The 23,296-nt window shown below is 50.4% G+C and overlaps 40 non-coding genes across 40 annotated transcripts; all 40 read left to right on the top strand.

Annotated features, from left to right (window-relative positions):
• Window positions 1–463: 463 nt before the first annotated feature.
• Window positions 464–535, top strand: Trnak-uuu (transfer RNA lysine (anticodon UUU)). The gene has a single exon. It is a non-coding gene; the product is annotated as a tRNA-Lys (tRNA).
• Window positions 536–868: 333 nt separating this feature from the next.
• Trnan-guu (transfer RNA asparagine (anticodon GUU)) lies at window positions 869–942 on the top strand. The gene has a single exon. It is a non-coding gene; the product is annotated as a tRNA-Asn (tRNA).
• Window positions 943–1,613: 671 nt separating this feature from the next.
• Window positions 1,614–1,685, top strand: Trnak-uuu (transfer RNA lysine (anticodon UUU)). Its single transcript has one exon. It is a non-coding gene; the product is annotated as a tRNA-Lys (tRNA).
• A 333-nt stretch (window positions 1,686–2,018) lies between these two features.
• Trnan-guu (transfer RNA asparagine (anticodon GUU)) lies at window positions 2,019–2,092 on the top strand. Its single transcript has one exon. It is a non-coding gene; the product is annotated as a tRNA-Asn (tRNA).
• A 671-nt stretch (window positions 2,093–2,763) lies between these two features.
• Trnak-uuu (transfer RNA lysine (anticodon UUU)) lies at window positions 2,764–2,835 on the top strand. The gene has a single exon. It is a non-coding gene; the product is annotated as a tRNA-Lys (tRNA).
• Window positions 2,836–3,168: 333 nt separating this feature from the next.
• On the top strand, window positions 3,169–3,242 carry Trnan-guu (transfer RNA asparagine (anticodon GUU)). Its single transcript has one exon. It is a non-coding gene; the product is annotated as a tRNA-Asn (tRNA).
• A 671-nt stretch (window positions 3,243–3,913) lies between these two features.
• On the top strand, window positions 3,914–3,985 carry Trnak-uuu (transfer RNA lysine (anticodon UUU)). Its single transcript has one exon. It is a non-coding gene; the product is annotated as a tRNA-Lys (tRNA).
• A 333-nt stretch (window positions 3,986–4,318) lies between these two features.
• Trnan-guu (transfer RNA asparagine (anticodon GUU)) lies at window positions 4,319–4,392 on the top strand. Its single transcript has one exon. It is a non-coding gene; the product is annotated as a tRNA-Asn (tRNA).
• Window positions 4,393–5,063: 671 nt separating this feature from the next.
• Trnak-uuu (transfer RNA lysine (anticodon UUU)) lies at window positions 5,064–5,135 on the top strand. Its single transcript has one exon. It is a non-coding gene; the product is annotated as a tRNA-Lys (tRNA).
• Window positions 5,136–5,468: 333 nt separating this feature from the next.
• Trnan-guu (transfer RNA asparagine (anticodon GUU)) lies at window positions 5,469–5,542 on the top strand. Its single transcript has one exon. It is a non-coding gene; the product is annotated as a tRNA-Asn (tRNA).
• Window positions 5,543–6,213: 671 nt separating this feature from the next.
• Trnak-uuu (transfer RNA lysine (anticodon UUU)) lies at window positions 6,214–6,285 on the top strand. Its single transcript has one exon. It is a non-coding gene; the product is annotated as a tRNA-Lys (tRNA).
• A 333-nt stretch (window positions 6,286–6,618) lies between these two features.
• Window positions 6,619–6,692, top strand: Trnan-guu (transfer RNA asparagine (anticodon GUU)). The gene has a single exon. It is a non-coding gene; the product is annotated as a tRNA-Asn (tRNA).
• A 671-nt stretch (window positions 6,693–7,363) lies between these two features.
• On the top strand, window positions 7,364–7,435 carry Trnak-uuu (transfer RNA lysine (anticodon UUU)). The gene has a single exon. It is a non-coding gene; the product is annotated as a tRNA-Lys (tRNA).
• Window positions 7,436–7,768: 333 nt separating this feature from the next.
• Window positions 7,769–7,842, top strand: Trnan-guu (transfer RNA asparagine (anticodon GUU)). The gene has a single exon. It is a non-coding gene; the product is annotated as a tRNA-Asn (tRNA).
• Window positions 7,843–8,513: 671 nt separating this feature from the next.
• Window positions 8,514–8,585, top strand: Trnat-cgu (transfer RNA threonine (anticodon CGU)). Its single transcript has one exon. It is a non-coding gene; the product is annotated as a tRNA-Thr (tRNA).
• Window positions 8,586–8,918: 333 nt separating this feature from the next.
• Trnan-guu (transfer RNA asparagine (anticodon GUU)) lies at window positions 8,919–8,992 on the top strand. The gene has a single exon. It is a non-coding gene; the product is annotated as a tRNA-Asn (tRNA).
• A 671-nt stretch (window positions 8,993–9,663) lies between these two features.
• Window positions 9,664–9,735, top strand: Trnak-uuu (transfer RNA lysine (anticodon UUU)). Its single transcript has one exon. It is a non-coding gene; the product is annotated as a tRNA-Lys (tRNA).
• Window positions 9,736–10,068: 333 nt separating this feature from the next.
• On the top strand, window positions 10,069–10,142 carry Trnan-guu (transfer RNA asparagine (anticodon GUU)). Its single transcript has one exon. It is a non-coding gene; the product is annotated as a tRNA-Asn (tRNA).
• A 671-nt stretch (window positions 10,143–10,813) lies between these two features.
• Trnat-cgu (transfer RNA threonine (anticodon CGU)) lies at window positions 10,814–10,885 on the top strand. The gene has a single exon. It is a non-coding gene; the product is annotated as a tRNA-Thr (tRNA).
• A 333-nt stretch (window positions 10,886–11,218) lies between these two features.
• Trnan-guu (transfer RNA asparagine (anticodon GUU)) lies at window positions 11,219–11,292 on the top strand. Its single transcript has one exon. It is a non-coding gene; the product is annotated as a tRNA-Asn (tRNA).
• A 671-nt stretch (window positions 11,293–11,963) lies between these two features.
• On the top strand, window positions 11,964–12,035 carry Trnak-uuu (transfer RNA lysine (anticodon UUU)). The gene has a single exon. It is a non-coding gene; the product is annotated as a tRNA-Lys (tRNA).
• Window positions 12,036–12,368: 333 nt separating this feature from the next.
• On the top strand, window positions 12,369–12,442 carry Trnan-guu (transfer RNA asparagine (anticodon GUU)). The gene has a single exon. It is a non-coding gene; the product is annotated as a tRNA-Asn (tRNA).
• Window positions 12,443–13,113: 671 nt separating this feature from the next.
• On the top strand, window positions 13,114–13,185 carry Trnak-uuu (transfer RNA lysine (anticodon UUU)). Its single transcript has one exon. It is a non-coding gene; the product is annotated as a tRNA-Lys (tRNA).
• A 333-nt stretch (window positions 13,186–13,518) lies between these two features.
• Trnan-guu (transfer RNA asparagine (anticodon GUU)) lies at window positions 13,519–13,592 on the top strand. Its single transcript has one exon. It is a non-coding gene; the product is annotated as a tRNA-Asn (tRNA).
• A 671-nt stretch (window positions 13,593–14,263) lies between these two features.
• On the top strand, window positions 14,264–14,335 carry Trnat-cgu (transfer RNA threonine (anticodon CGU)). The gene has a single exon. It is a non-coding gene; the product is annotated as a tRNA-Thr (tRNA).
• A 333-nt stretch (window positions 14,336–14,668) lies between these two features.
• On the top strand, window positions 14,669–14,742 carry Trnan-guu (transfer RNA asparagine (anticodon GUU)). The gene has a single exon. It is a non-coding gene; the product is annotated as a tRNA-Asn (tRNA).
• A 671-nt stretch (window positions 14,743–15,413) lies between these two features.
• Window positions 15,414–15,485, top strand: Trnak-uuu (transfer RNA lysine (anticodon UUU)). Its single transcript has one exon. It is a non-coding gene; the product is annotated as a tRNA-Lys (tRNA).
• Window positions 15,486–15,818: 333 nt separating this feature from the next.
• Trnan-guu (transfer RNA asparagine (anticodon GUU)) lies at window positions 15,819–15,892 on the top strand. The gene has a single exon. It is a non-coding gene; the product is annotated as a tRNA-Asn (tRNA).
• Window positions 15,893–16,563: 671 nt separating this feature from the next.
• Window positions 16,564–16,635, top strand: Trnak-uuu (transfer RNA lysine (anticodon UUU)). Its single transcript has one exon. It is a non-coding gene; the product is annotated as a tRNA-Lys (tRNA).
• A 333-nt stretch (window positions 16,636–16,968) lies between these two features.
• Trnan-guu (transfer RNA asparagine (anticodon GUU)) lies at window positions 16,969–17,042 on the top strand. Its single transcript has one exon. It is a non-coding gene; the product is annotated as a tRNA-Asn (tRNA).
• Window positions 17,043–17,713: 671 nt separating this feature from the next.
• Window positions 17,714–17,785, top strand: Trnak-uuu (transfer RNA lysine (anticodon UUU)). The gene has a single exon. It is a non-coding gene; the product is annotated as a tRNA-Lys (tRNA).
• A 333-nt stretch (window positions 17,786–18,118) lies between these two features.
• Window positions 18,119–18,192, top strand: Trnan-guu (transfer RNA asparagine (anticodon GUU)). Its single transcript has one exon. It is a non-coding gene; the product is annotated as a tRNA-Asn (tRNA).
• A 671-nt stretch (window positions 18,193–18,863) lies between these two features.
• On the top strand, window positions 18,864–18,935 carry Trnak-uuu (transfer RNA lysine (anticodon UUU)). The gene has a single exon. It is a non-coding gene; the product is annotated as a tRNA-Lys (tRNA).
• A 333-nt stretch (window positions 18,936–19,268) lies between these two features.
• Window positions 19,269–19,342, top strand: Trnan-guu (transfer RNA asparagine (anticodon GUU)). Its single transcript has one exon. It is a non-coding gene; the product is annotated as a tRNA-Asn (tRNA).
• A 671-nt stretch (window positions 19,343–20,013) lies between these two features.
• On the top strand, window positions 20,014–20,085 carry Trnak-uuu (transfer RNA lysine (anticodon UUU)). The gene has a single exon. It is a non-coding gene; the product is annotated as a tRNA-Lys (tRNA).
• A 333-nt stretch (window positions 20,086–20,418) lies between these two features.
• On the top strand, window positions 20,419–20,492 carry Trnan-guu (transfer RNA asparagine (anticodon GUU)). The gene has a single exon. It is a non-coding gene; the product is annotated as a tRNA-Asn (tRNA).
• Window positions 20,493–21,163: 671 nt separating this feature from the next.
• Trnak-uuu (transfer RNA lysine (anticodon UUU)) lies at window positions 21,164–21,235 on the top strand. Its single transcript has one exon. It is a non-coding gene; the product is annotated as a tRNA-Lys (tRNA).
• A 333-nt stretch (window positions 21,236–21,568) lies between these two features.
• On the top strand, window positions 21,569–21,642 carry Trnan-guu (transfer RNA asparagine (anticodon GUU)). The gene has a single exon. It is a non-coding gene; the product is annotated as a tRNA-Asn (tRNA).
• Window positions 21,643–22,313: 671 nt separating this feature from the next.
• Window positions 22,314–22,385, top strand: Trnak-uuu (transfer RNA lysine (anticodon UUU)). Its single transcript has one exon. It is a non-coding gene; the product is annotated as a tRNA-Lys (tRNA).
• A 333-nt stretch (window positions 22,386–22,718) lies between these two features.
• Window positions 22,719–22,792, top strand: Trnan-guu (transfer RNA asparagine (anticodon GUU)). The gene has a single exon. It is a non-coding gene; the product is annotated as a tRNA-Asn (tRNA).
• Window positions 22,793–23,296: the final 504 nt, after the last annotated feature.

The following is a 23,296-nucleotide window of genomic DNA, read 5'->3' as shown; positions in this document are numbered from 1 at the left end:
GACCACTACAAAAGATGTATTATTTACATTTCATTTCGGCGTATACACCGCGAGTGCCATATGACAGGGCCTCTCTCTCGATGTCGATCTGCATTTGGCGTCTCTTAAGTGTCGGTCTGCAGTAGGCCGCTGTTGGCCGAGCGGCGTGCAGTCGCCTTACATGAAGCCCCCAGTGCCACTGTGGACGATGTAGCCAGAGAGAGGAGTCGAAAGGCGCGTTTCACAGTAGAGCCACGCTATCCCACAAGCTGTGCACTAGGTCAAGTTTTGCGCAGACCGCAAACCTTTGGTGGCTTGACGCTCGTCGTCGATCGTAAGGGTGAAACAGTGAAGAGAGTTGGAAAACGGTAAGGTGGACACCTCCAGCAGCATCTGTGTGTCAAATCCGATATCTGGTCGAGGGCTGTAAGATTCAGTATGATGACGTGACAATTCGGGAGTAGCTCACGAAGGCAAAGCTGCGGCCTTCTTAGCTCAGTGGTAGAGCACTGGTCTTTTAAACCAGGGGTCGTGAGTTCGACCCTCACAGAAGGCATTCATTTTTTTAACTTTGCTGCTGAGAGCAGAGCTAGCTCGAGCAGCATCTAACAGATGGCAGTGCACTGAATGAAGGGGAAGTTCTACAACCGATAAAGAGTGCTCTACTTGCATCAGAGGTTTACTGGATGTGTAGGCGGAACACTGTTTTGTATGCATTTTGTAGTATAATGTCATGCTTGGCGATGTCATTCGTTTATGAGCCCCACTACAGTGTGCATGCACGTTATCCATGTGAAGAGGCGTAAGCAGATACTACCACTCTGCGAGGTGCCTGCGAAAAGTATACGACTTGCCTTGATAAAGAGAGCAGAAGTGACCGAAAGTCAAGGCCTCCGTGGCGCAATCGGCTAGCGCGTTCGGCTGTTAACCGAAAGGTTGGTGGTTCGAGCCCACCCGGGGGCGAAATCGTTTTAATCGCCACCGAGGTGAGGACGTATGTCCACTTTGATAGAGATACACAGCTAGTGTGACAATTTGGCTGTGTTTGAATGATGCCACCCAGCCTTATACACATTCAGCCACGTGACAGTGGAGGTAAAAACATGGCCCTATGCGGACGTTCTACCGTTTTCCTATTCATTCGGCATGTGTGACACTGCAGTAGAGCGACGACCACTACAAAAGATGTATTATTTACATTTCATTTCGGCGTATACACCGCGAGTGCCATATGACAGGGCCTCTCTCTCGATGTCGATCTGCATTTGGCGTCTCTTAAGTGTCGGTCTGCAGTAGGCCGCTGTTGGCCGAGCGGCGTGCAGTCGCCTTACATGAAGCCCCCAGTGCCACTGTGGACGATGTAGCCAGAGAGAGGAGTCGAAAGGCGCGTTTCACAGTAGAGCCACGCTATCCCACAAGCTGTGCACTAGGTCAAGTTTTGCGCAGACCGCAAACCTTTGGTGGCTTGACGCTCGTCGTCGATCGTAAGGGTGAAACAGTGAAGAGAGTTGGAAAACGGTAAGGTGGACACCTCCAGCAGCATCTGTGTGTCAAATCCGATATCTGGTCGAGGGCTGTAAGATTCAGTATGATGACGTGACAATTCGGGAGTAGCTCACGAAGGCAAAGCTGCGGCCTTCTTAGCTCAGTGGTAGAGCACTGGTCTTTTAAACCAGGGGTCGTGAGTTCGACCCTCACAGAAGGCATTCATTTTTTTAACTTTGCTGCTGAGAGCAGAGCTAGCTCGAGCAGCATCTAACAGATGGCAGTGCACTGAATGAAGGGGAAGTTCTACAACCGATAAAGAGTGCTCTACTTGCATCAGAGGTTTACTGGATGTGTAGGCGGAACACTGTTTTGTATGCATTTTGTAGTATAATGTCATGCTTGGCGATGTCATTCGTTTATGAGCCCCACTACAGTGTGCATGCACGTTATCCATGTGAAGAGGCGTAAGCAGATACTACCACTCTGCGAGGTGCCTGCGAAAAGTATACGACTTGCCTTGATAAAGAGAGCAGAAGTGACCGAAAGTCAAGGCCTCCGTGGCGCAATCGGCTAGCGCGTTCGGCTGTTAACCGAAAGGTTGGTGGTTCGAGCCCACCCGGGGGCGAAATCGTTTTAATCGCCACCGAGGTGAGGACGTATGTCCACTTTGATAGAGATACACAGCTAGTGTGACAATTTGGCTGTGTTTGAATGATGCCACCCAGCCTTATACACATTCAGCCACGTGACAGTGGAGGTAAAAACATGGCCCTATGCGGACGTTCTACCGTTTTCCTATTCATTCGGCATGTGTGACACTGCAGTAGAGCGACGACCACTACAAAAGATGTATTATTTACATTTCATTTCGGCGTATACACCGCGAGTGCCATATGACAGGGCCTCTCTCTCGATGTCGATCTGCATTTGGCGTCTCTTAAGTGTCGGTCTGCAGTAGGCCGCTGTTGGCCGAGCGGCGTGCAGTCGCCTTACATGAAGCCCCCAGTGCCACTGTGGACGATGTAGCCAGAGAGAGGAGTCGAAAGGCGCGTTTCACAGTAGAGCCACGCTATCCCACAAGCTGTGCACTAGGTCAAGTTTTGCGCAGACCGCAAACCTTTGGTGGCTTGACGCTCGTCGTCGATCGTAAGGGTGAAACAGTGAAGAGAGTTGGAAAACGGTAAGGTGGACACCTCCAGCAGCATCTGTGTGTCAAATCCGATATCTGGTCGAGGGCTGTAAGATTCAGTATGATGACGTGACAATTCGGGAGTAGCTCACGAAGGCAAAGCTGCGGCCTTCTTAGCTCAGTGGTAGAGCACTGGTCTTTTAAACCAGGGGTCGTGAGTTCGACCCTCACAGAAGGCATTCATTTTTTTAACTTTGCTGCTGAGAGCAGAGCTAGCTCGAGCAGCATCTAACAGATGGCAGTGCACTGAATGAAGGGGAAGTTCTACAACCGATAAAGAGTGCTCTACTTGCATCAGAGGTTTACTGGATGTGTAGGCGGAACACTGTTTTGTATGCATTTTGTAGTATAATGTCATGCTTGGCGATGTCATTCGTTTATGAGCCCCACTACAGTGTGCATGCACGTTATCCATGTGAAGAGGCGTAAGCAGATACTACCACTCTGCGAGGTGCCTGCGAAAAGTATACGACTTGCCTTGATAAAGAGAGCAGAAGTGACCGAAAGTCAAGGCCTCCGTGGCGCAATCGGCTAGCGCGTTCGGCTGTTAACCGAAAGGTTGGTGGTTCGAGCCCACCCGGGGGCGAAATCGTTTTAATCGCCACCGAGGTGAGGACGTATGTCCACTTTGATAGAGATACACAGCTAGTGTGACAATTTGGCTGTGTTTGAATGATGCCACCCAGCATTATACACATTCAGCCACGTGACAGTGGAGGTAAAAACATGGCCCTATGCGGACGTTCTACCGTTTTCCTATTCATTCGGCATGTGTGACACTGCAGTAGAGCGACGACCACTACAAAAGATGTATTATTTACATTTCATTTCGGCGTATACACCGCGAGTGCCATATGACAGGGCCTCTCTCTCGATGTCGATCTGCATTTGGCGTCTCTTAAGTGTCGGTCTGCAGTAGGCCGCTGTTGGCCGAGCGGCGTGCAGTCGCCTTACATGAAGCCCCCAGTGCCACTGTGGACGATGTAGCCAGAGAGAGGAGTCGAAAGGCGCGTTTCACAGTAGAGCCACGCTATCCCACAAGCTGTGCACTAGGTCAAGTTTTGCGCAGACCGCAAACCTTTGGTGGCTTGACGCTCGTCGTCGATCGTAAGGGTGAAACAGTGAAGAGAGTTGGAAAACGGTAAGGTGGACACCTCCAGCAGCATCTGTGTGTCAAATCCGATATCTGGTCGAGGGCTGTAAGATTCAGTATGATGACGTGACAATTCGGGAGTAGCTCACGAAGGCAAAGCTGCGGCCTTCTTAGCTCAGTGGTAGAGCACTGGTCTTTTAAACCAGGGGTCGTGAGTTCGACCCTCACAGAAGGCATTCATTTTTTTAACTTTGCTGCTGAGAGCAGAGCTAGCTCGAGCAGCATCTAACAGATGGCAGTGCACTGAATGAAGGGGAAGTTCTACAACCGATAAAGAGTGCTCTACTTGCATCAGAGGTTTACTGGATGTGTAGGCGGAACACTGTTTTGTATGCATTTTGTAGTATAATGTCATGCTTGGCGATGTCATTCGTTTATGAGCCCCACTACAGTGTGCATGCACGTTATCCATGTGAAGAGGCGTAAGCAGATACTACCACTCTGCGAGGTGCCTGCGAAAAGTATACGACTTGCCTTGATAAAGAGAGCAGAAGTGACCGAAAGTCAAGGCCTCCGTGGCGCAATCGGCTAGCGCGTTCGGCTGTTAACCGAAAGGTTGGTGGTTCGAGCCCACCCGGGGGCGAAATCGTTTTAATCGCCACCGAGGTGAGGACGTATGTCCACTTTGATAGAGATACACAGCTAGTGTGACAATTTGGCTGTGTTTGAATGATGCCACCCAGCCTTATACACATTCAGCCACGTGACAGTGGAGGTAAAAACATGGCCCTATGCGGACGTTCTACCGTTTTCCTATTCATTCGGCATGTGTGACACTGCAGTAGAGCGACGACCACTACAAAAGATGTATTATTTACATTTCATTTCGGCGTATACACCGCGAGTGCCATATGACAGGGCCTCTCTCTCGATGTCGATCTGCATTTGGCGTCTCTTAAGTGTCGGTCTGCAGTAGGCCGCTGTTGGCCGAGCGGCGTGCAGTCGCCTTACATGAAGCCCCCAGTGCCACTGTGGACGATGTAGCCAGAGAGAGGAGTCGAAAGGCGCGTTTCACAGTAGAGCCACGCTATCCCACAAGCTGTGCACTAGGTCAAGTTTTGCGCAGACCGCAAACCTTTGGTGGCTTGACGCTCGTCGTCGATCGTAAGGGTGAAACAGTGAAGAGAGTTGGAAAACGGTAAGGTGGACACCTCCAGCAGCATCTGTGTGTCAAATCCGATATCTGGTCGAGGGCTGTAAGATTCAGTATGATGACGTGACAATTCGGGAGTAGCTCACGAACGCAAAGCTGCGGCCTTCTTAGCTCAGTGGTAGAGCACTGGTCTTTTAAACCAGGGGTCGTGAGTTCGACCCTCACAGAAGGCATTCATTTTTTTAACTTTGCTGCTGAGAGCAGAGCTAGCTCGAGCAGCATCTAACAGATGGCAGTGCACTGAATGAAGGGGAAGTTCTACAACCGATAAAGAGTGCTCTACTTGCATCAGAGGTTTACTGGATGTGTAGGCGGAACACTGTTTTGTATGCATTTTGTAGTATAATGTCATGCTTGGCGATGTCATTCGTTTATGAGCCGCACTACAGTGTGCATGCACGTTATCCATGTGAAGAGGCGTAAGCAGATACTACCACTCTGCGAGGTGCCTGCGAAAAGCATACGACTTGCATTGATAAAGAGAGCAGAAGTGACCGAAAGTCAAGGCCTCCGTGGCGCAATCGGCTAGCGCGTTCGGCTGTTAACCGAAAGGTTGGTGGTTCGAGCCCACCCGGGGGCGAAATCGTTTTAATCGCCACCGAGGTGAGGACGTATGTCCACTTTGATAGAGATACACAGCTAGTGTGACAATTTGGCTGTGTTTGAATGATGCCACCCAGCCTTATACACATTCAGCCACGTGACAGTGGAGGTAAAAACATGGCCCTATACGGACGTTCTACCGTTTTCCTATTCATTCGGCATGTGTGACACTGCAGTAGAGCGACGACCACTACAAAAGATGTATTATTTACATTTCATTTCGGCGTATACACCGCGAGTGCCATATGACAGGGCCTCTCTCTCGATGTCGATCTGCATTTGGCGTCTCTTAAGTGTCGGTCTGCAGTAGGCCGCTGTTGGCCGAGCGGCGTGCAGTCGCCTTACATGAAGCCCCCAGTGCCACTGTGGACGATGTAGCCAGAGAGAGGAGTCGAAAGGCGCGTTTCACAGTAGAGCCACGCTATCCCACAAGCTGTGCACTAGGTCAAGTTTTGCGCAGACCGCAAACCTTTGGTGGCTTGACGCTCGTCGTCGATCGTAAGGGTGAAACAGTGAAGAGAGTTGGAAAACGGTAAGGTGGACACCTCCAGCAGCATCTGTGTGTCAAATCCGATATCTGGTCGAGGGCTGTAAGATTCAGTATGATGACGTGACAATTCGGGAGTAGCTCACGAAGGCAAAGCTGCGGCCTTCTTAGCTCAGTGGTAGAGCACTGGTCTTTTAAACCAGGGGTCGTGAGTTCGACCCTCACAGAAGGCATTCATTTTTTTAACTTTGCTGCTGAGAGCAGAGCTAGCTCGAGCAGCATCTAACAGATGGCAGTGCACTGAATGAAGGGGAAGTTCTACAACCGATAAAGAGTGCTCTACTTGCATCAGAGGTTTACTGGATGTGTAGGCGGAACACTGTTTTGTATGCATTTTGTAGTATAATGTCATGCTTGGCGATGTCATTCGTTTATGAGCCGCACTACAGTGTGCATGCACGTTATCCATGTGAAGAGGCGTAAGCAGATACTACCACTCTGCGAGGTGCCTGCGAAAAGCATACGACTTGCATTGATAAAGAGAGCAGAAGTGACCGAAAGTCAAGGCCTCCGTGGCGCAATCGGCTAGCGCGTTCGGCTGTTAACCGAAAGGTTGGTGGTTCGAGCCCACCCGGGGGCGAAATCGTTTTAATCGCCACCGAGGTGAGGACGTATGTCCACTTTGATAGAGATACACAGCTAGTGTGACAATTTGGCTGTGTTTGAATGATGCCACCCAGCCTTATACACATTCAGCCACGTGACAGTGGAGGTAAAAACATGGCCCTATGCGGACGTTCTACCGTTTTCCTATTCATTCGGCATGTGTGACACTGCAGTAGAGCGACGACCACTACAAAAGATGTATTATTTACATTTCATTTCGGCGTATACACCGCGAGTGCCATATGACAGGGCCTCTCTCTCGATGTCGATCTGCATTTGGCGTCTCTTAAGTGTCGGTCTGCAGTAGGCCGCTGTTGGCCGAGCGGCGTGCAGTCGCCTTACATGAAGCCCCCAGTGCCACTGTGGACGATGTAGCCAGAGAGAGGAGTCGAAAGGCGCGTTTCACAGTAGAGCCACGCTATCCCACAAGCTGTGCACTAGGTCAAGTTTTGCGCAGACCGCAAACCTTTGGTGGCTTGACGCTCGTCGTCGATCGTAAGGGTGAAACAGTGAAGAGAGTTGGAAAACGGTAAGGTGGACACCTCCAGCAGCATCTGTGTGTCAAATCCGATATCTGGTCGAGGGCTGTAAGATTCAGTATGATGACGTGACAATTCGGGAGTAGCTCACGAAGGCAAAGCTGCGGCCTTCTTAGCTCAGTGGTAGAGCACTGGTCTTTTAAACCAGGGGTCGTGAGTTCGACCCTCACAGAAGGCATTCATTTTTTTAACTTTGCTGCTGAGAGCAGAGCTAGCTCGAGCAGCATCTAACAGATGGCAGTGCACTGAATGAAGGGGAAGTTCTACAACCGATAAAGAGTGCTCTACTTGCATCAGAGGTTTACTGGATGTGTAGGCGGAACACTGTTTTGTATGCATTTTGTAGTATAATGTCATGCTTGGCGATGTCATTCGTTTATGAGCCCCACTACAGTGTGCATGCACGTTATCCATGTGAAGAGGCGTAAGCAGATACTACCACTCTGCGAGGTGCCTGCGAAAAGTATACGACTTGCCTTGATAAAGAGAGCAGAAGTGACCGAAAGTCAAGGCCTCCGTGGCGCAATCGGCTAGCGCGTTCGGCTGTTAACCGAAAGGTTGGTGGTTCGAGCCCACCCGGGGGCGAAATCGTTTTAATCGCCACCGAGGTGAGGACGTATGTCCACTTTGATAGAGATACACAGCTAGTGTGACAATTTGGCTGTGTTTGAATGATGCCACCCAGCCTTATACACATTCAGCCACGTGACAGTGGAGGTAACAACATGGCCCTATGCGGACGTTCTACCGTTTTCCTATTCATTCGGCATGTGTGACACTGCAGTAGAGCGACGACCACTACAAAAGATGTATTATTTACATTTCATTTCGGCGTATACACCGCGAGTGCCATATGACAGGGCCTCTCTCTCGATGTCGATCTGCATTTGGCGTCTCTTAAGTGTCGGTCTGCAGTAGGCCGCTGTTGGCCGAGCGGCGTGCAGTCGCCTTACATGAAGCCCCCAGTGCCACTGTGGACGATGTAGCCAGAGAGAGGAGTCGAAAGGCGCGTTTCACAGTAGAGCCACGCTATCCCACAAGCTGTGCACTAGGTCAAGTTTTGCGCAGACCGCAAACCTTTGGTGGCTTGACGCTCGTCGTCGATCGTAAGGGTGAAACAGTGAAGAGAGTTGGAAAACGGTAAGGTGGACACCTCCAGCAGCATCTGTGTGTCAAATCCGATATCTGGTCGAGGGCTGTAAGATTCAGTATGATGACGTGACAATTCGGGAGTAGCTCACGAACGCAAAGCTGCGGCCTTCTTAGCTCAGTGGTAGAGCACTGGTCTCGTAAACCAGGGGTCGTGAGTTCGACCCTCACAGAAGGCATTCATTTTTTTAACTTTGCTGCTGAGAGCAGAGCTAGCTCGAGCAGCATCTAACAGATGGCAGTGCACTGAATGAAGGGGAAGTTCTACAACCGATAAAGAGTGCTCTACTTGCATCAGAGGTTTACTGGATGTGTAGGCGGAACACTGTTTTGTATGCATTTTGTAGTATAATGTCATGCTTGGCGATGTCATTCGTTTATGAGCCCCACTACAGTGTGCATGCACGTTATCCATGTGAAGAGGCGTAAGCAGATACTACCACTCTGCGAGGTGCCTGCGAAAAGTATACGACTTGCATTGATAAAGAGAGCAGAAGTGACCGAAAGTCAAGGCCTCCGTGGCGCAATCGGCTAGCGCGTTCGGCTGTTAACCGAAAGGTTGGTGGTTCGAGCCCACCCGGGGGCGAAATCGTTTTAATCGCCACCGAGGTGAGGACGTATGTCCACTTTGATAGAGATACACAGCTAGTGTGACAATTTGGCTGTGTTTGAATGATGCCACCCAGCCTTATACACATTCAGCCACGTGACAGTGGAGGTAACAAGATGGCCCTATGCGGACGTTCTACCGTTTTCCTATTCATTCGGCATGTGTGACACTGCAGTAGAGCGACGACCACTACAAAAGATGTATTATTTACATTTCATTTCGGCGTATACACCGCGAGTGCCATATGACAGGGCCTCTCTCTCGATGTCGATCTGCATTTGGCGTCTCTTAAGTGTCGGTCTGCAGTAGGCCGCTGTTGGCCGAGCGGCGTGCAGTCGCCTTACATGAAGCCCCCAGTGCCACTGTGGACGATGTAGCCAGAGAGAGGAGTCGAAAGGCGCGTTTCACAGTAGAGCCACGCTATCCCACAAGCTGTGCACTAGGTCAAGTTTTGCGCAGACCGCAAACCTTTGGTGGCTTGACGCTCGTCGTCGATCGTAAGGGTGAAACAGTGAAGAGAGTTGGAAAACGGTAAGGTGGACACCTCCAGCAGCATCTGTGTGTCAAATCCGATATCTGGTCGAGGGCTGTAAGATTCAGTATGATGACGTGACAATTCGGGAGTAGCTCACGAAGGCAAAGCTGCGGCCTTCTTAGCTCAGTGGTAGAGCACTGGTCTTTTAAACCAGGGGTCGTGAGTTCGACCCTCACAGAAGGCATTCATTTTTTTAACTTTGCTGCTGAGAGCAGAGCTAGCTCGAGCAGCATCTAACAGATGGCAGTGCACTGAATGAAGGGGAAGTTCTACAACCGATAAAGAGTGCTCTACTTGCATCAGAGGTTTACTGGATGTGTAGGCGGAACACTGTTTTGTATGCATTTTGTAGTATAATGTCATGCTTGGCGATGTCATTCGTTTATGAGCCCCACTACAGTGTGCATGCACGTTATCCATGTGAAGAGGCGTAAGCAGATACTACCACTCTGCGAGGTGCCTGCGAAAAGTATACGACTTGCCTTGATAAAGAGAGCAGAAGTGACCGAAAGTCAAGGCCTCCGTGGCGCAATCGGCTAGCGCGTTCGGCTGTTAACCGAAAGGTTGGTGGTTCGAGCCCACCCGGGGGCGAAATCGTTTTAATCGCCACCGAGGTGAGGACGTATGTCCACTTTGATAGAGATACACAGCTAGTGTGACAATTTGGCTGTGTTTGAATGATGCCACCCAGCCTTATACACATTCAGCCACGTGACAGTGGAGGTAACAACATGGCCCTATGCGGACGTTCTACCGTTTTCCTATTCATTCGGCATGTGTGACACTGCAGTAGAGCGACGACCACTACAAAAGATGTATTATTTACATTTCATTTCGGCGTATACACCGCGAGTGCCATATGACAGGGCCTCTCTCTCGATGTCGATCTGCATTTGGCGTCTCTTAAGTGTCGGTCTGCAGTAGGCCGCTGTTGGCCGAGCGGCGTGCAGTCGCCTTACATGAAGCCCCCAGTGCCACTGTGGACGATGTAGCCAGAGAGAGGAGTCGAAAGGCGCGTTTCACAGTAGAGCCACGCTATCCCACAAGCTGTGCACTAGGTCAAGTTTTGCGCAGACCGCAAACCTTTGGTGGCTTGACGCTCGTCGTCGATCGTAAGGGTGAAACAGTGAAGAGAGTTGGAAAACGGTAAGGTGGACACCTCCAGCAGCATCTGTGTGTCAAATCCGATATCTGGTCGAGGGCTGTAAGATTCAGTATGATGACGTGACAATTCGGGAGTAGCTCACGAACGCAAAGCTGCGGCCTTCTTAGCTCAGTGGTAGAGCACTGGTCTCGTAAACCAGGGGTCGTGAGTTCGACCCTCACAGAAGGCATTCATTTTTTTAACTTTGCTGCTGAGAGCAGAGCTAGCTCGAGCAGCATCTAACAGATGGCAGTGCACTGAATGAAGGGGAAGTTCTACAACCGATAAAGAGTGCTCTACTTGCATCAGAGGTTTACTGGATGTGTAGGCGGAACACTGTTTTGTATGCATTTTGTAGTATAATGTCATGCTTGGCGATGTCATTCGTTTATGAGCCCCACTACAGTGTGCATGCACGTTATCCATGTGAAGAGGCGTAAGCAGATACTACCACTCTGCGAGGTGCCTGCGAAAAGTATACGACTTGCATTGATAAAGAGAGCAGAAGTGACCGAAAGTCAAGGCCTCCGTGGCGCAATCGGCTAGCGCGTTCGGCTGTTAACCGAAAGGTTGGTGGTTCGAGCCCACCCGGGGGCGAAATCGTTTTAATCGCCACCGAGGTGAGGACGTATGTCCACTTTGATAGAGATACACAGCTAGTGTGACAATTTGGCTGTGTTTGAATGATGCCACCCAGCCTTATACACATTCAGCCACGTGACAGTGGAGGTAACAAGATGGCCCTATGCGGACGTTCTACCGTTTTCCTATTCATTCGGCATGTGTGACACTGCAGTAGAGCGACGACCACTACAAAAGATGTATTATTTACATTTCATTTCGGCGTATACACCGCGAGTGCCATATGACAGGGCCTCTCTCTCGATGTCGATCTGCATTTGGCGTCTCTTAAGTGTCGGTCTGCAGTAGGCCGCTGTTGGCCGAGCGGCGTGCAGTCGCCTTACATGAAGCCCCCAGTGCCACTGTGGACGATGTAGCCAGAGAGAGGAGTCGAAAGGCGCGTTTCACAGTAGAGCCACGCTATCCCACAAGCTGTGCACTAGGTCAAGTTTTGCGCAGACCGCAAACCTTTGGTGGCTTGACGCTCGTCGTCGATCGTAAGGGTGAAACAGTGAAGAGAGTTGGAAAACGGTAAGGTGGACACCTCCAGCAGCATCTGTGTGTCAAATCCGATATCTGGTCGAGGGCTGTAAGATTCAGTATGATGACGTGACAATTCGGGAGTAGCTCACGAAGGCAAAGCTGCGGCCTTCTTAGCTCAGTGGTAGAGCACTGGTCTTTTAAACCAGGGGTCGTGAGTTCGACCCTCACAGAAGGCATTCATTTTTTTAACTTTGCTGCTGAGAGCAGAGCTAGCTCGAGCAGCATCTAACAGATGGCAGTGCACTGAATGAAGGGGAAGTTCTACAACCGATAAAGAGTGCTCTACTTGCATCAGAGGTTTACTGGATGTGTAGGCGGAACACTGTTTTGTATGCATTTTGTAGTATAATGTCATGCTTGGCGATGTCATTCGTTTATGAGCCCCACTACAGTGTGCATGCACGTTATCCATGTGAAGAGGCGTAAGCAGATACTACCACTCTGCGAGGTGCCTGCGAAAAGTATACGACTTGCCTTGATAAAGAGAGCAGAAGTGACCGAAAGTCAAGGCCTCCGTGGCGCAATCGGCTAGCGCGTTCGGCTGTTAACCGAAAGGTTGGTGGTTCGAGCCCACCCGGGGGCGAAATCGTTTTAATCGCCACCGAGGTGAGGACGTATGTCCACTTTGATAGAGATACACAGCTAGTGTGACAATTTGGCTGTGTTTGAATGATGCCACCCAGCCTTATACACATTCAGCCACGTGACAGTGGAGGTAACAACATGGCCCTATGCGGACGTTCTACCGTTTTCCTATTCATTCGGCATGTGTGACACTGCAGTAGAGCGACGACCACTACAAAAGATGTATTATTTACATTTCATTTCGGCGTATACACCGCGAGTGCCATATGACAGGGCCTCTCTCTCGATGTCGATCTGCATTTGGCGTCTCTTAAGTGTCGGTCTGCAGTAGGCCGCTGTTGGCCGAGCGGCGTGCAGTCGCCTTACATGAAGCCCCCAGTGCCACTGTGGACGATGTAGCCAGAGAGAGGAGTCGAAAGGCGCGTTTCACAGTAGAGCCACGCTATCCCACAAGCTGTGCACTAGGTCAAGTTTTGCGCAGACCGCAAACCTTTGGTGGCTTGACGCTCGTCGTCGATCGTAAGGGTGAAACAGTGAAGAGAGTTGGAAAACGGTAAGGTGGACACCTCCAGCAGCATCTGTGTGTCAAATCCGATATCTGGTCGAGGGCTGTAAGATTCAGTATGATGACGTGACAATTCGGGAGTAGCTCACGAAGGCAAAGCTGCGGCCTTCTTAGCTCAGTGGTAGAGCACTGGTCTTTTAAACCAGGGGTCGTGAGTTCGACCCTCACAGAAGGCATTCATTTTTTTAACTTTGCTGCTGAGAGCAGAGCTAGCTCGAGCAGCATCTAACAGATGGCAGTGCACTGAATGAAGGGGAAGTTCTACAACCGATAAAGAGTGCTCTACTTGCATCAGAGGTTTACTGGATGTGTAGGCGGAACACTGTTTTGTATGCATTTTGTAGTATAATGTCATGCTTGGCGATGTCATTCGTTTATGAGCCCCACTACAGTGTGCATGCACGTTATCCATGTGAAGAGGCGTAAGCAGATACTACCACTCTGCGAGGTGCCTGCGAAAAGTATACGACTTGCCTTGATAAAGAGAGCAGAAGTGACCGAAAGTCAAGGCCTCCGTGGCGCAATCGGCTAGCGCGTTCGGCTGTTAACCGAAAGGTTGGTGGTTCGAGCCCACCCGGGGGCGAAATCGTTTTAATCGCCACCGAGGTGAGGACGTATGTCCACTTTGATAGAGATACACAGCTAGTGTGACAATTTGGCTGTGTTTGAATGATGCCACCCAGCCTTATACACATTCAGCCACGTGACAGTGGAGGTAACAACATGGCCCTATGCGGACGTTCTACCGTTTTCCTATTCATTCGGCATGTGTGACACTGCAGTAGAGCGACGACCACTACAAAAGATGTATTATTTACATTTCATTTCGGCGTATACACCGCGAGTGCCATATGACAGGGCCTCTCTCTCGATGTCGATCTGCATTTGGCGTCTCTTAAGTGTCGGTCTGCAGTAGGCCGCTGTTGGCCGAGCGGCGTGCAGTCGCCTTACATGAAGCCCCCAGTGCCACTGTGGACGATGTAGCCAGAGAGAGGAGTCGAAAGGCGCGTTTCACAGTAGAGCCACGCTATCCCACAAGCTGTGCACTAGGTCAAGTTTTGCGCAGACCGCAAACCTTTGGTGGCTTGACGCTCGTCGTCGATCGTAAGGGTGAAACAGTGAAGAGAGTTGGAAAACGGTAAGGTGGACACCTCCAGCAGCATCTGTGTGTCAAATCCGATATCTGGTCGAGGGCTGTAAGATTCAGTATGATGACGTGACAATTCGGGAGTAGCTCACGAACGCAAAGCTGCGGCCTTCTTAGCTCAGTGGTAGAGCACTGGTCTCGTAAACCAGGGGTCGTGAGTTCGACCCTCACAGAAGGCATTCATTTTTTTAACTTTGCTGCTGAGAGCAGAGCTAGCTCGAGCAGCATCTAACAGATGGCAGTGCACTGAATGAAGGGGAAGTTCTACAACCGATAAAGAGTGCTCTACTTGCATCAGAGGTTTACTGGATGTGTAGGCGGAACACTGTTTTGTATGCATTTTGTAGTATAATGTCATGCTTGGCGATGTCATTCGTTTATGAGCCCCACTACAGTGTGCATGCACGTTATCCATGTGAAGAGGCGTAAGCAGATACTACCACTCTGCGAGGTGCCTGCGAAAAGTATACGACTTGCATTGATAAAGAGAGCAGAAGTGACCGAAAGTCAAGGCCTCCGTGGCGCAATCGGCTAGCGCGTTCGGCTGTTAACCGAAAGGTTGGTGGTTCGAGCCCACCCGGGGGCGAAATCGTTTTAATCGCCACCGAGGTGAGGACGTATGTCCACTTTGATAGAGATACACAGCTAGTGTGACAATTTGGCTGTGTTTGAATGATGCCACCCAGCCTTATACACATTCAGCCACGTGACAGTGGAGGTAACAACATGGCCCTATGCGGACGTTCTACCGTTTTCCTATTCATTCGGCATGTGTGACACTGCAGTAGAGCGACGACCACTACAAAAGATGTATTATTTACATTTCATTTCGGCGTATACACCGCGAGTGCCATATGACAGGGCCTCTCTCTCGATGTCGATCTGCATTTGGCGTCTCTTAAGTGTCGGTCTGCAGTAGGCCGCTGTTGGCCGAGCGGCGTGCAGTCGCCTTACATGAAGCCCCCAGTGCCACTGTGGACGATGTAGCCAGAGAGAGGAGTCGAAAGGCGCGTTTCACAGTAGAGCCACGCTATCCCACAAGCTGTGCACTAGGTCAAGTTTTGCGCAGACCGCAAACCTTTGGTGGCTTGACGCTCGTCGTCGATCGTAAGGGTGAAACAGTGAAGAGAGTTGGAAAACGGTAAGGTGGACACCTCCAGCAGCATCTGTGTGTCAAATCCGATATCTGGTCGAGGGCTGTAAGATTCAGTATGATGACGTGACAATTCGGGAGTAGCTCACGAAGGCAAAGCTGCGGCCTTCTTAGCTCAGTGGTAGAGCACTGGTCTTTTAAACCAGGGGTCGTGAGTTCGACCCTCACAGAAGGCATTCATTTTTTTAACTTTGCTGCTGAGAGCAGAGCTAGCTCGAGCAGCATCTAACAGATGGCAGTGCACTGAATGAAGGGGAAGTTCTACAACCGATAAAGAGTGCTCTACTTGCATCAGAGGTTTACTGGATGTGTAGGCGGAACACTGTTTTGTATGCATTTTGTAGTATAATGTCATGCTTGGCGATGTCATTCGTTTATGAGCCGCACTACAGTGTGCATGCACGTTATCCATGTGAAGAGGCGTAAGCAGATACTACCACTCTGCGAGGTGCCTGCGAAAAGTATACGACTTGCATTGATAAAGAGAGCAGAAGTGACCGAAAGTCAAGGCCTCCGTGGCGCAATCGGCTAGCGCGTTCGGCTGTTAACCGAAAGGTTGGTGGTTCGAGCCCACCCGGGGGCGAAATCGTTTTAATCGCCACCGAGGTGAGGACGTATGTCCACTTTGATAGAGATACACAGCTAGTGTGACAATTTGGCTGTGTTTGAATGATGCCACCCAGCCTTATACACATTCAGCCACGTGACAGTGGAGGTAACAACATGGCCCTATGCGGACGTTCTACCGTTTTCCTATTCATTCGGCATGTGTGACACTGCAGTAGAGCGACGACCACTACAAAAGATGTATTATTTACATTTCATTTCGGCGTATACACCGCGAGTGCCATATGACAGGGCCTCTCTCTCGATGTCGATCTGCATTTGGCGTCTCTTAAGTGTCGGTCTGCAGTAGGCCGCTGTTGGCCGAGCGGCGTGCAGTCGCCTTACATGAAGCCCCCAGTGCCACTGTGGACGATGTAGCCAGAGAGAGGAGTCGAAAGGCGCGTTTCACAGTAGAGCCACGCTATCCCACAAGCTGTGCACTAGGTCAAGTTTTGCGCAGACCGCAAACCTTTGGTGGCTTGACGCTCGTCGTCGATCGTAAGGGTGAAACAGTGAAGAGAGTTGGAAAACGGTAAGGTGGACACCTCCAGCAGCATCTGTGTGTCAAATCCGATATCTGGTCGAGGGCTGTAAGATTCAGTATGATGACGTGACAATTCGGGAGTAGCTCACGAAGGCAAAGCTGCGGCCTTCTTAGCTCAGTGGTAGAGCACTGGTCTTTTAAACCAGGGGTCGTGAGTTCGACCCTCACAGAAGGCATTCATTTTTTTAACTTTGCTGCTGAGAGCAGAGCTAGCTCGAGCAGCATCTAACAGATGGCAGTGCACTGAATGAAGGGGAAGTTCTACAACCGATAAAGAGTGCTCTACTTGCATCAGAGGTTTACTGGATGTGTAGGCGGAACACTGTTTTGTATGCATTTTGTAGTATAATGTCATGCTTGGCGATGTCATTCGTTTATGAGCCGCACTACAGTGTGCATGCACGTTATCCATGTGAAGAGGCGTAAGCAGATACTACCACTCTGCGAGGTGCCTGCGAAAAGTATACGACTTGCATTGATAAAGAGAGCAGAAGTGACCGAAAGTCAAGGCCTCCGTGGCGCAATCGGCTAGCGCGTTCGGCTGTTAACCGAAAGGTTGGTGGTTCGAGCCCACCCGGGGGCGAAATCGTTTTAATCGCCACCGAGGTGAGGACGTATGTCCACTTTGATAGAGATACACAGCTAGTGTGACAATTTGGCTGTGTTTGAATGATGCCACCCAGCCTTATACACATTCAGCCACGTGACAGTGGAGGTAACAACATGGCCCTATGCGGACGTTCTACCGTTTTCCTATTCATTCGGCATGTGTGACACTGCAGTAGAGCGACGACCACTACAAAAGATGTATTATTTACATTTCATTTCGGCGTATACACCGCGAGTGCCATATGACAGGGCCTCTCTCTCGATGTCGATCTGCATTTGGCGTCTCTTAAGTGTCGGTCTGCAGTAGGCCGCTGTTGGCCGAGCGGCGTGCAGTCGCCTTACATGAAGCCCCCAGTGCCACTGTGGACGATGTAGCCAGAGAGAGGAGTCGAAAGGCGCGTTTCACAGTAGAGCCACGCTATCCCACAAGCTGTGCACTAGGTCAAGTTTTGCGCAGACCGCAAACCTTTGGTGGCTTGACGCTCGTCGTCGATCGTAAGGGTGAAACAGTGAAGAGAGTTGGAAAACGGTAAGGTGGACACCTCCAGCAGCATCTGTGTGTCAAATCCGATATCTGGTCGAGGGCTGTAAGATTCAGTATGATGACGTGACAATTCGGGAGTAGCTCACGAAGGCAAAGCTGCGGCCTTCTTAGCTCAGTGGTAGAGCACTGGTCTTTTAAACCAGGGGTCGTGAGTTCGACCCTCACAGAAGGCATTCATTTTTTTAACTTTGCTGCTGAGAGCAGAGCTAGCTCGAGCAGCATCTAACAGATGGCAGTGCACTGAATGAAGGGGAAGTTCTACAACCGATAAAGAGTGCTCTACTTGCATCAGAGGTTTACTGGATGTGTAGGCGGAACACTGTTTTGTATGCATTTTGTAGTATAATGTCATGCTTGGCGATGTCATTCGTTTATGAGCCCCACTACAGTGTGCATGCACGTTATCCATGTGAAGAGGCGTAAGCAGATACTACCATTCTGCGAGGTGCCTGCGAAAAGTATACGAGTTGCATTGATAAAGAGAGCAGAAGTGACCGAAAGTCAAGGCCTCCGTGGCGCAATCGGCTAGCGCGTTCGGCTGTTAACCGAAAGGTTGGTGGTTCGAGCCCACCCGGGGGCGAAATCGTTTTAATCGCCACCGAGGTGAGGACGTATGTCCACTTTGATAGAGATACACAGCTAGTGTGACAATTTGGCTGTGTTTGAATGATGCCACCCAGCCTTATACACATTCAGCCACGTGACAGTGGAGGTAACAACATGGCCCTATGCGGACGTTCTACCGTTTTCCTATTCATTCGGCATGTGTGACACTGCAGTAGAGCGACGACCACTACAAAAGATGTATTATTTACATTTCATTTCGGCGTATACACCGCGAGTGCCATATGACAGGGCCTCTCTCTCGATGTCGATCTGCATTTGGCGTCTCTTAAGTGTCGGTCTGCAGTAGGCCGCTGTTGGCCGAGCGGCGTGCAGTCGCCTTACATGAAGCCCCCAGTGCCACTGTGGACGATGTAGCCAGAGAGAGGAGTCGAAAGGCGCGTTTCACAGTAGAGCCACGCTATCCCACAAGCTGTGCACTAGGTCAAGTTTTGCGCAGACCGCAAACCTTTGGTGGCTTGACGCTCGTCGTCGATCGTAAGGGTGAAACAGTGAAGAGAGTTGGAAAACGGTAAGGTGGACACCTCCAGCAGCATCTGTGTGTCAAATCCGATATCTGGTCGAGGGCTGTAAGATTCAGTATGATGACGTGACAATTCGGGAGTAGCTCACGAAGGCAAAGCTGCGGCCTTCTTAGCTCAGTGGTAGAGCACTGGTCTTTTAAACCAGGGGTCGTGAGTTCGACCCTCACAGAAGGCATTCATTTTTTTAACTTTGCTGCTGAGAGCAGAGCTAGCTCGAGCAGCATCTAACAGATGGCAGTGCACTGAATGAAGGGGAAGTTCTACAACCGATAAAGAGTGCTCTACTTGCATCAGAGGTTTACTGGATGTGTAGGCGGAACACTGTTTTGTATGCATTTTGTAGTATAATGTCATGCTTGGCGATGTCATTCGTTTATGAGCCGCACTACAGTGTGCATGCACGTTATCCATGTGAAGAGGCGTAAGCAGATACTACCACTCTGCGAGGTGCCTGCGAAAAGCATACGACTTGCATTGATAAAGAGAGCAGAAGTGACCGAAAGTCAAGGCCTCCGTGGCGCAATCGGCTAGCGCGTTCGGCTGTTAACCGAAAGGTTGGTGGTTCGAGCCCACCCGGGGGCGAAATCGTTTTAATCGCCACCGAGGTGAGGACGTATGTCCACTTTGATAGAGATACACAGCTAGTGTGACAATTTGGCTGTGTTTGAATGATGCCACCCAGCCTTATACACATTCAGCCACGTGACAGTGGAGGTAACAACATGGCCCTATGCGGACGTTCTACCGTTTTCCTATTCATTCGGCATGTGTGACACTGCAGTAGAGCGACGACCACTACAAAAGATGTATTATTTACATTTCATTTCGGCGTATACACCGCGAGTGCCATATGACAGGGCCTCTCTCTCGATGTCGATCTGCATTTGGCGTCTCTTAAGTGTCGGTCTGCAGTAGGCCGCTGTTGGCCGAGCGGCGTGCAGTCGCCTTACATGAAGCCCCCAGTGCCACTGTGGACGATGTAGCCAGAGAGAGGAGTCGAAAGGCGCGTTTCACAGTAGAGCCACGCTATCCCACAAGCTGTGCACTAGGTCAAGTTTTGCGCAGACCGCAAACCTTTGGTGGCTTGACGCTCGTCGTCGATCGTAAGGGTGAAACAGTGAAGAGAGTTGGAAAACGGTAAGGTGGACACCTCCAGCAGCATCTGTGTGTCAAATCCGATATCTGGTCGAGGGCTGTAAGATTCAGTATGATGACGTGACAATTCGGGAGTAGCTCACGAAGGCAAAGCTGCGGCCTTCTTAGCTCAGTGGTAGAGCACTAGTCTTTTAAACCAGGGGTCGTGAGTTCGACCCTCACAGAAGGCATTCATTTTTTTAACTTTGCTGCTGAGAGCAGAGCTAGCTCGAGCAGCATCTAACAGATGGCAGTGCACTGAATGAAGGGGAAGTTCTACAACCGATAAAGAGTGCTCTACTTGCATCAGAGGTTTACTGGATGTGTAGGCGGAACACTGTTTTGTATGCATTTTGTAGTATAATGTCATGCTTGGCGATGTCATTCGTTTATGAGCCGCACTACAGTGTGCATGCACGTTATCCATGTGAAGAGGCGTAAGCAGATACTACCACTCTGCGAGGTGCCTGCGAAAAGTATACGACTTGCATTGATAAAGAGAGCAGAAGTGACCGAAAGTCAAGGCCTCCGTGGCGCAATCGGCTAGCGCGTTCGGCTGTTAACCGAAAGGTTGGTGGTTCGAGCCCACCCGGGGGCGAAATCGTTTTAATCGCCACCGAGGTGAGGACGTATGTCCACTTTGATAGAGATACACAGCTAGTGTGACAATTTGGCTGTGTTTGAATGATGCCACCCAGCCTTATACACATTCAGCCACGTGACAGTGGAGGTAACAACATGGCCCTATGCGGACGTTCTACCGTTTTCCTATTCATTCGGCATGTGTGACACTGCAGTAGAGCGACGACCACTACAAAAGATGTATTATTTACATTTCATTTCGGCGTATACACCGCGAGTGCCATATGACAGGGCCTCTCTCTCGATGTCGATCTGCATTTGGCGTCTCTTAAGTGTCGGTCTGCAGTAGGCCGCTGTTGGCCGAGCGGCGTGCAGTCGCCTTACATGAAGCCCCCAGTGCCACTGTGGACGATGTAGCCAGAGAGAGGAGTCGAAAGGCGCGTTTCACAGTAGAGCCACGCTATCCCACAAGCTGTGCACTAGGTCAAGTTTTGCGCAGACCGCAAACCTTTGGTGGCTTGACGCTCGTCGTCGATCGTAAGGGTGAAACAGTGAAGAGAGTTGGAAAACGGTAAGGTGGACACCTCCAGCAGCATCTGTGTGTCAAATCCGATATCTGGTCGAGGGCTGTAAGATTCAGTATGATGACGTGACAATTCGGGAGTAGCTCACGAAGGCAAAGCTGCGGCCTTCTTAGCTCAGTGGTAGAGCACTGGTCTTTTAAACCAGGGGTCGTGAGTTCGACCCTCACAGAAGGCATTCATTTTTTTAACTTTGCTGCTGAGAGCAGAGCTAGCTCGAGCAGCATCTAACAGATGGCAGTGCACTGAATGAAGGGGAAGTTCTACAACCGATAAAGAGTGCTCTACTTGCATCAGAGGTTTACTGGATGTGTAGGCGGAACACTGTTTTGTATGCATTTTGTAGTATAATGTCATGCTTGGCGATGTCATTCGTTTATGAGCCGCACTACAGTGTGCATGCACGTTATCCATGTGAAGAGGCGTAAGCAGATACTACCACTCTGCGAGGTGCCTGCGAAAAGTATACGACTTGCATTGATAAAGAGAGCAGAAGTGACCGAAAGTCAAGGCCTCCGTGGCGCAATCGGCTAGCGCGTTCGGCTGTTAACCGAAAGGTTGGTGGTTCGAGCCCACCCGGGGGCGAAATCGTTTTAATCGCCACCGAGGTGAGGACGTATGTCCACTTTGATAGAGATACACAGCTAGTGTGACAATTTGGCTGTGTTTGAATGATGCCACCCAGCCTTATACACATTCAGCCACGTGACAGTGGAGGTAACAACATGGCCCTATGCGGACGTTCTACCGTTTTCCTATTCATTCGGCATGTGTGACACTGCAGTAGAGCGACGACCACTACAAAAGATGTATTATTTACATTTCATTTCGGCGTATACACCGCGAGTGCCATATGACAGGGCCTCTCTCTCGATGTCGATCTGCATTTGGCGTCTCTTAAGTGTCGGTCTGCAGTAGGCCGCTGTTGGCCGAGCGGCGTGCAGTCGCCTTACATGAAGCCCCCAGTGCCACTGTGGACGATGTAGCCAGAGAGAGGAGTCGAAAGGCGCGTTTCACAGTAGAGCCACGCTATCCCACAAGCTGTGCACTAGGTCAAGTTTTGCGCAGACCGCAAACCTTTGGTGGCTTGACGCTCGTCGTCGATCGTAAGGGTGAAACAGTGAAGAGAGTTGGAAAACGGTAAGGTGGACACCTCCAGCAGCATCTGTGTGTCAAATCCGATATCTGGTCGAGGGCTGTAAGATTCAGTATGATGACGTGACAATTCGGGAGTAGCTCACGAAGGCAAAGCTGCGGCCTTCTTAGCTCAGTGGTAGAGCACTGGTCTTTTAAACCAGGGGTCGTGAGTTCGACCCTCACAGAAGGCATTCATTTTTTTAACTTTGCTGCTGAGAGCAGAGCTAGCTCGAGCAGCATCTAACAGATGGCAGTGCACTGAATGAAGGGGAAGTTCTACAACCGATAAAGAGTGCTCTACTTGCATCAGAGGTTTACTGGATGTGTAGGCGGAACACTGTTTTGTATGCATTTTGTAGTATAATGTCATGCTTGGCGATGTCATTCGTTTATGAGCCCCACTACAGTGTGCATGCACGTTATCCATGTGAAGAGGCGTAAGCAGATACTACCATTCTGCGAGGTGCCTGCGAAAAGTATACGACTTGCATTGATAAAGAGAGCAGAAGTGACCGAAAGTCAAGGCCTCCGTGGCGCAATCGGCTAGCGCGTTCGGCTGTTAACCGAAAGGTTGGTGGTTCGAGCCCACCCGGGGGCGAAATCGTTTTAATCGCCACCGAGGTGAGGACGTATGTCCACTTTGATAGAGATACACAGCTAGTGTGACAATTTGGCTGTGTTTGAATGATGCCACCCAGCCTTATACACATTCAGCCACGTGACAGTGGAGGTAACAACATGGCCCTATGCGGACGTTCTACCGTTTTCCTATTCATTCGGCATGTGTGACACTGCAGTAGAGCGACGACCACTACAAAAGATGTATTATTTACATTTCATTTCGGCGTATACACCGCGAGTGCCATATGACAGGGCCTCTCTCTCGATGTCGATCTGCATTTGGCGTCTCTTAAGTGTCGGTCTGCAGTAGGCCGCTGTTGGCCGAGCGGCGTGCAGTCGCCTTACATGAAGCCCCCAGTGCCACTGTGGACGATGTAGCCAGAGAGAGGAGTCGAAAGGCGCGTTTCACAGTAGAGCCACGCTATCCCACAAGCTGTGCACTAGGTCAAGTTTTGCGCAGACCGCAAACCTTTGGTGGCTT

The sequence above is a fragment of the Schistocerca cancellata genome, unplaced genomic scaffold (genome assembly GCF_023864275.1).
Source record: "Schistocerca cancellata isolate TAMUIC-IGC-003103 unplaced genomic scaffold, iqSchCanc2.1 HiC_scaffold_827, whole genome shotgun sequence".
Taxonomy (NCBI): domain Eukaryota; kingdom Metazoa; phylum Arthropoda; class Insecta; order Orthoptera; family Acrididae; genus Schistocerca; species Schistocerca cancellata.
Note: the sequence above shows the minus strand (reverse complement) of the source record. Positions and strands in the feature narration are given on the sequence as shown.